At 28.3% G+C, this 8,413-nt stretch overlaps 1 long non-coding RNA gene across 1 annotated transcript; it reads left to right on the top strand.

Annotated features, from left to right (window-relative positions):
• The first annotated feature begins 1,736 nt into the window (after positions 1–1,736).
• LOC136084554 (uncharacterized) lies at positions 1,737–6,624 on the top strand. The gene is made up of 3 exons (XR_010640636.1): positions 1,737–1,877; positions 5,976–6,081; positions 6,307–6,624. It is a non-coding gene; the product is annotated as an uncharacterized LOC136084554 (long non-coding RNA).
• The last annotated feature ends 1,789 nt before the right edge of the window (positions 6,625–8,413 follow it).

The following is an 8,413-nucleotide window of genomic DNA, read 5'->3' as shown; positions in this document are numbered from 1 at the left end:
TCTGCTCAAATACTATCGTTTATCAAGATCAGAAAGTGTACAAAAAACCTATATGAAGTTGTTTAAAACAAGTTTATAAAAAGAGAGATTTAGTACAAACAATTTGCCAGAAATACAAACAATTTGCCAGACATTATTATTTCAGTTAAATAATAAGAAAAAAGATGCAAAAAAACTGACAAGCTAAAATAAAATTTTAATCAATCATAAAAACAAAGTGATATGAAGAAACAAAAATAAAATTCAGCTAAGAGAAAATTATAGTTATAAAAATTATAAAAGGAACCCTTTATATATACAAATTCAAAAATAAAATTTTCAAAATGTTAAAACTGCTTTTATCTCGAAAAAATTACAATGGCAAAAAACTTTAAGTTTTTTTATAAATTTTCTTAATGATTTTAACATAACAAAACCAGATTGTCAAATTTGACTTTTAACATAACAAAATTAGATTGCAAAACTTGATTTCAAGATAATTTCAGTTTTTCATTTTCTTTTAATCAATTTGAATTTACTGTTTCTTCAACAATTACAAATAAGGTATTAATTTGTTTAATTTTAAAATGTTTGATGTATTGCATCTGTACACTCAATCTGTAGCTGGCATTGAATATAAAATTGAAGAAAATTTTCTACTTGTTGTTCATGGCCCAACACAATTAACACAATCTTGAGTTTTCTAGTCTAACAAATTTTCTTGATAGATCTAATTTATCAGGGTTACAACCATATTTATTGTTGATTAGGCTAACAAAGTATAGGTATTTTTCAACTTTTGCTTTAGAAAGAAGTTTTCAAATAATTTACCTCTTTGAATACTTTCTAAATGGCTTAGGCCTGGAGTAAAAAACATTCTAAAAAATATACCAATATAACTTTATACTTTAAAAGTTTTCCAAAAAAAACAAGGAAATTAGATAGTCAAGCAGCTGTAACTTTATGTTTTCTGTAATTATGCTACTTTTTTGTATTTTGTTCTATGCTTATGTAATTAATTATTAATTACATGGCTCCAAAATGATATGGTATTAAATACCATATCATTTTGGAGCCATGCGGTTACTAAGGTCAATATTTACAATACCAATATTAAAAAGTTATCTATTAATGAGAAATATGCTACGCCTTTTAAACCATCATATGTTCTTTGTATATCAGTATTTTCAGTCTTATTTCGAATGATAATAGTGACACTTTTGGTATTATTTTTAAAAGCGTTAGAAGAAGTTTCTTCAAGTATTATTATAACTTGAATTTTCCGTGAGTTTATTAATTTAGAAATCAATATTTTCAATTTTAGTATTACCCATGTGAAGTATAATGAGGTATTAAAACAAATAAAATCTGATAAAACAAAGGCAGTTCTTTGTGAGTATTTATAACATAAATGTTGACAGACAAATGATTCGTGTTTAAATTTCAATTTCATTTGTACAAAATAAACACATTACAACTAAACAGCCATTTCTTAAAAGTGTTATTTCAATTTTTAAACAATGATACATCTGTTTAAAAATAGTTTAGTTCTGGATATGCTGATATAGCAACTGTCATCTTTTTTATTTAGGACTCAGTTAATTTTAAAAGATGATTACACTTTGTAACTGTTCTGTGCAAGAAAGAGCCTAAATCTTTTCTTTTATAGTTTTCATTGTATTTAGTATTTTATCATTATTGTGTTTTAAAAAACACAAAAGTGAAAGTAAGTAAACACAAAAGTGAAAGTAAACCCAGTACACATTCTTCTAGAACTAACAGGACAACTTCAATATTCTATTCTAGGAATAAATCAATCAAAAAGTAACACAACTGATCTCAAATAGTCAATATATAATATTTTACTCATAGATTTAATGCATGTAACATTTAACCAGGTAACTATTTTATTTTGAAATTTTGTAGCATTTTTATGTTTTTCAGATAGATGCAGTTCCCTTCCTTTTTATGGTCACAATATCTGTAAATGATATATTCACTAATTTTCTTATGGTAAAACATCTTGCTTGATAACCATTCAGCTGTATTTTTCGGTATTTTAAGAGATACTTCATTAAAAAAAGATGTTTGCTATTTAATAACAATATTCAATAGGCTATTAGGCTTCCTTTTTTTCTTTTAGCTTTAAAAAATGTAAATACATTTGCGTTTTCTTTCGCGATTCCTCAAAAGTAATCATGATGAATTAAGAGCTAATAGTAGCAGCGACAGTATTGTTCTATTTGATTTTTTTTAATAACAAAGTAACCATCTTTACTTTTTTACCTACATCGTAACCATGAGCGAGATCTCGTCTCGTTCTCGTTTCTCGTGAGAAATAGGACTTCTCGTGAGAAACGAGAAGTAGAAAATTCTCACGAGAAGTAGAACGAGACTTTAATATTATATTATTTTCCAAATTAAAAATTATTATAATTTACAAAATCTTAATAATTTGTTTTTTTAATTAATTAATATTTTGACTCCGTAATTTTAATTAGATTTTTAATTAGATTTTTTAATTAGATTTTTTTTAAAAATCTAATTAAAAAATTTTAATTAGATTTTAAATATTTTTAATTAGATTTTAAATACAAAAACTTTTTGTATAAAATGGTGCACTTTCGACTTAATTTCATTAGTTGACCAGTGAAATTAAACTTGATACATATTGTTCATATTGAAAAGATATATTCTTGCCTCATTTCAACGATCAAAAATGTCACCAAGAAAAAACAAAATATGGAGATATTTTCAAAAAACAAGTGACGGTGCTGAATGCAGGCGTGCAAAAAGTCTTTGAAAACAAAAGATGGAAACACAAGCGGACTTTATCGTCACCTCGAAAAAAAACACAGCCAAGATTACGTTGAGTATTCTGAAAAAACTGACGACTCTCTTCTTCCTTCTCCTAAGAAGAAACAATGAACCATGGTCGAAATGCTTGAAACAAAGTCCAAATATGACAAAGACAATTCCATTCAAAAACAGTTTGACTCTGAAATGCTGGATTACTTTTGCACTGATCTGGCATCCTTTTCAGCAGTCGAAGGAAGAGGTTTCAAGAAATTGTTTGACATTGCAAACCCTAAACTGAGCCTTCATCACAGAACAACATATTCAAGAAAGCTTTCAATTCGGTCAAGAGAAGTTCAAGTTGGAATGAAGAGCATAATAACGGAGATTACGCCAAATCTAAAAAGTGCTGCATTTACTTCTGACCTTTGGACTTCTAGAGCTCAGGACAGCTACATCTCTTGGACTTTTCATGTTATTAACGAAAATTGGAGACTACATCACTGAACACCCCATGTCCAACAGTTCCCAGGCAGACACACAGGTATCTTAATTAAAGGAAAGCTGGACATTTACTTAGAAGAACTAAATTTGCCTGCTAATTTGCCAATGTACTGCGTGAACGACCAAGCAAGTAACATGAAACTTGCAGTCAAATTGTCAAAGCGCCTTGACCAATACTTGTGCAACAATCATATTTTGCAATGTGCAGTTCGAGACTCATTTGGAATGACTGCTGGAATGGATGATACGTTGCAAACATGCAAAGATTTGGCTTCTTTAACTCACCAGTCAACAGTTGCAGCTGAGTTGCTTGAATCAGAATCAAACGCTCAAGGAATCAATTTTAGACAGTTACGCCAATCTGTTGACACAAGATGGAATAGTGAACTGGATTGCATGGCTTCTGTCCTACATCTAAAGAGTGCAATTATCAGCTTATGTGCAAATGAAGATATTTTTTCTTCAAAGACCATTAGTGCATCACTGTGGAAATCAATCGAGGGAGCAGTAGAAATTTTGGCACCACTTAAAGAAGCTACAGAAACGTGGTCGGCTGAGTCTATTCCAACAATTAACACTGTCGCCGATTCTCTTTATTTAATCCATGACAAAATTGATCAATTTATTGAGACGGATGGAAAAAATGGCTGCAGTGTCTTGCATGCAAAAAACTTGAAAAGCTGCATTGAGAAAAGATTTCCTCTTTGTCACACTGGAAACTTATTGAGTGCTGCAGCAAACTACTTAAATCTTGCTTCAAAGGGACTTCAATTGAAGCTCTTCAAAAAATTTCAAACAACAAAAGAATGGTTAGCCTCACAGGTTAAGGAAAATGTTGAGTGCCAACCTGTTGCCAGAGTCCTTTCAGCAGGTTTGTCTCCTAATTCAAAACTGAAGCGCAAGTTAAACGTCAGACTTGAAACACATTTGAACTGAATCCTATTTTGAGCGAAATGTGCCAGTATGAATATCTCCCTGATGCCAAAAAAGACTTTCCAATTCTTGATTGGTGGAAATTGCATTCAAATACTTTGCCAGAACTCTCTTCATTAGCTAGACAAATTTTAGCTATTCCAGCAAGTTCAACTAAATCAGAGAGTTTTTAGCTCAGGTGGAAATGTCGTCTGATCATCCAGACACAACTTACACCCAGAAAAAGTAGAACAAATCATCTTATTCAGAGAAAACATTTTGGAAAAGTTTGGCAAAAAAATTCTGAATTAATATTTGAAAAAGTTGTTTACATTTGACAAATGTCATTTGTGTCTATTTGTCAAAACCATGTTTACATTTTTTTTTTACTTGGATTTTAATAAATTTGTTTTCAAAAATCGTTAAATTTCTCGTTTCGTTCTCTACCTCTCGAGAAGTACTAACTTCTCGTCTCGGTCTCGTCTCGGTTTGAAAAAACCTAGTCTCGCTCATGGTTACTACATCGAATTAATTTCGAGACCAGGCCTCTGAAATGAATTTGGCTAATGGGGTATGATATTCTAGGTGGATACAATATTCTATTACATTTCTTTACAATCAGCGTAGACTTTAGTACATACATCAACTGAGGTTTGGTGTTTAGGCAGGTAGTGTTTATGAATTAGTATATATTATGGCAAAGTTTTTTTTTTGTGTAGTTATATAAATACTACTGTGTATTTGAGCGTAAACTGTGTAAATTATATAAATTTTAATAAATACATATAAATAAATATTTATATGTAATTATTATTAAAATTTAAATAATTTTAATAAATACATATAAATATTTAGTGTACTAACAGTTTTTATTATAAATTTAAAAAAATTATTTTTTAAAAAAGATTTAAAAGCTTTTTTTATAGAAGAAACCAGTATAGAACTGAATCAGCCACTTTGATTGATAACGAGTATTGTGATGAGGATGACTACAATTTTATTGCAAGTGATGAAGAATATAAAAAAAAAGTCAAAAAAGGAAAAAAACAAACTAAAAGAAAAATAAATAAGAAGTTAAAACATCAGTACAAAAAAAATTTTTTCTCTTCGTTCAAGAGAAAAGCAACAAGATGATCGTCTTGAAAAACTTGAAACATTTCGTTTAATAAAAAAACTTCCATTTAACAAACGTTTGTATATAAAAAATAAATTTAATTCATCTGACTTCGGTTCAGAAGATGAGCAAAGCATTTATACAGAACAGGGTAGCAACAATACTGATGAGGAATTTATAGATGACAAAAGTATTGATAACATTTCAGAATCACAGTCATATATTTCTAGTATTAGTGGCAATGTGGAAGAAACATTATTGACAGAGGCGGAACTTTTTTTTTTCAAAAATGTGTCTAATAATAATTTCACTGCAATGAAGAAACTCTTAAAGTTAAAAAGTTTCAAAATTTAATTGATATTAATGGTCAAACAGCCCTGCATATAACAGCATTCAATGGTTATTTTGAAATGACTGATATTTTGTTGAATTATAGTTCAAGCCCAGACCTAACAGATCATAAACAATTTCAACATTTAGCTAATGCTGCTCTAAACAAATATTTTAATTGCTTTAAAATATTGTTTCCAAATTAATTATTGTTTCCTATGTTTTCCTAAAATATTGTTTCCAATTACATAGTTGAATTTACAAAAAAATGTTTTACATTTATTATCTAGCAAATGTTTGTTTGATTGATTTTTTTTAACAGACTTTTTAAATTGTTTAGCATTTTTCAAGAGTATCATCTAGATAATTTTTACAAATATTTAAATGAAACTGATGATCAAGGATACACTCCAATTATGACTGCCATAGATAATGGTTTGTCAGAGGTATGTAATTACAATGATAATGATTATGGTGATAATGATTATTATGATGACACTGATGACACTAATGATGATGATGATGATGATGATGATGATGATGATGATGATGATGATGATGATGATGATGATGATGATGATGATGATGATGATGATGATGATGATGATGATAATGATGATGAAGACAATGATGATGACAACGATAATGATAAGGAATTTTTCTACTAACAGGTAGTGAAAGCTCTTCTTAAGCTTATGTTTGATAATGATTTGCACCAATACAATTGGTTTGAATTTCGAACTGATGAAGGCGGAACTTTATTACATTTTTCAAGTCAATTTTCTGGTTTCTGCTTGGAAGAAGTTGTGCCATATTTCAAAGATTATATTAATTTTGCTGATTTAAATGGTTTGTTGATTTTATATTTGTGAACACTTACACATTTTTTAACTTGTGAATATTTACACAGTTTTTAACTGCTATATAATCTTATTGAAATTAAAAACGTTATGTAATTTTGTTAATTAAAAATAAGTTCTTTTTGTTTTCTCAACATTTTCTTTTAAAAGTAATAGAATATTTTATAATTGCTCCAATATTTTTAATTTAAAAAGTTTAAAATTTAGAATTATATAATCTTTATGGGTGTACCGGATTGGAAATTTTGAATTCAGGCTGAAACTAGATTTGCCAGTTTTGTTGAAAAATCTCCTGCCGGAATTCCAGCCGGAATAAGATTTATATTTATGTAGTTTTTTACCTTTAAGATTAAAAGTGAAAGCCTGCACCTCAGCATCGTGGCTACATAATATATTTATAACCTATAATATAAATATATATATATATATATATATATATATATATATATATATATATATATATATATATATATATATATATATATATATATATATATATATATATATATATATATATATATATATATATATATATATATATATATATATAGCTACAGATATGCGGTCTAAAATAATTTTAGTTTGTCGCTTGTTGCGCATTCGTGTGGAGACTTGCTCAAAGTGGTGACTTTTAAATATAAACATAAAAAATATTTATTGGCTTTAGTGCATCAATCGACTATCTATAGCCTGCTGCTACAAGGGAGTGCTGCTACATCCATTATCGTATAGCCTGCTGCTACGAAGGAGTGCTACTACGTCCGTTTTCTTATAGCCTGCTGATACAAAGGGTTGTTGCTACATTTAGCCTGCTTCCACAAGGAAGTGTTACTACATTGACTGAGAATTTGGCATAGGACAGCAATCTTTTTTCTTTTATAATTTCAATTAAATTTCTAATGTTTAAAAAATTTCTACTAATGAGAGTGCAACAAGCGAAAAGATCAAATTATTTTAGAGCGCTAAACGGTAGCTTTACCTAAAATTACATTGTATTTGTTAAAAATTTTGTATTTTTTACCTAGGTTTACCCATAGTTCTTCATCGCCCTGTAGGACAATGATTTTTTGATTTAATTTACATAGTCTGTATCAGATGTCTTAAATAAATAAAGTAAAAAATAAATTCCTGTATTCAGGCCAGAAATATTATAATTCAGGCTGAAATAGAAATGACCTAAAAGTCACAAATTCCGACCGTAATTCCGGCCAGAATGGAATTCCGGTACATTCCTAATTATCTGACTTCTAGAAATTTAAATTAAATAAAGTTTAAGTCAAGAAACTTTTTTTATGTGTGTCAATAATTGTGGAGAAATTTTCACATCTAATGCTAAAGGTGGACATTTTTTTAAAAATGTTGTGTATACATTGTTAGTTTTGTAGTATTTATTATTTATATAAATAATATTAGCAGTGTTCAGAAATATGAAGTTTTGAAAATACTAATACACAAGGAACTAAATTTGGGGCAAATATTAAAAAAAATTGATTACATAAAAAATATGATTACAAAAATATTGAAATTTACCTAGTGCTAAAGTGTCAAAATACCCCAAAAATTGCCCCTAATTGTATGCAAGTAATAAGACTTTAACAAGGATCAAGGTTAGTTTCAAATTTTTAAATCATTTTTTTCTAAGTTTCTTACAAATGGTGCGTTTTTAAAAAAATTGTTTTGTATTTTTTAATGCGTTCTATATGATAAAAAAACAAAGGATTTATAGAATTTTTGAATAAAAAATATTTTTAGAGGTTTCCAAGACCCTTGAACATTTAATGAGTTTCTAATATTATCAAAAAAAGTTCTTCAAAAGCGTTCATAATTTTGGCTCTCAAATGAGGCGAAATTGTATGGAAGTTTTAAAAATAGTAGTAATTTATATAAAAATAAATATTTTAGATTTTTAAATTGAGTA

Source organism: Hydra vulgaris, chromosome 09, assembly GCF_038396675.1.
Source record: "Hydra vulgaris chromosome 09, alternate assembly HydraT2T_AEP".
NCBI lineage: Eukaryota > Metazoa > Cnidaria > Hydrozoa > Anthoathecata > Hydridae > Hydra > Hydra vulgaris.
The sequence above is the reverse complement of the archived record's forward strand: the minus strand, read 5'-3'. Positions and strand labels throughout refer to the sequence as shown.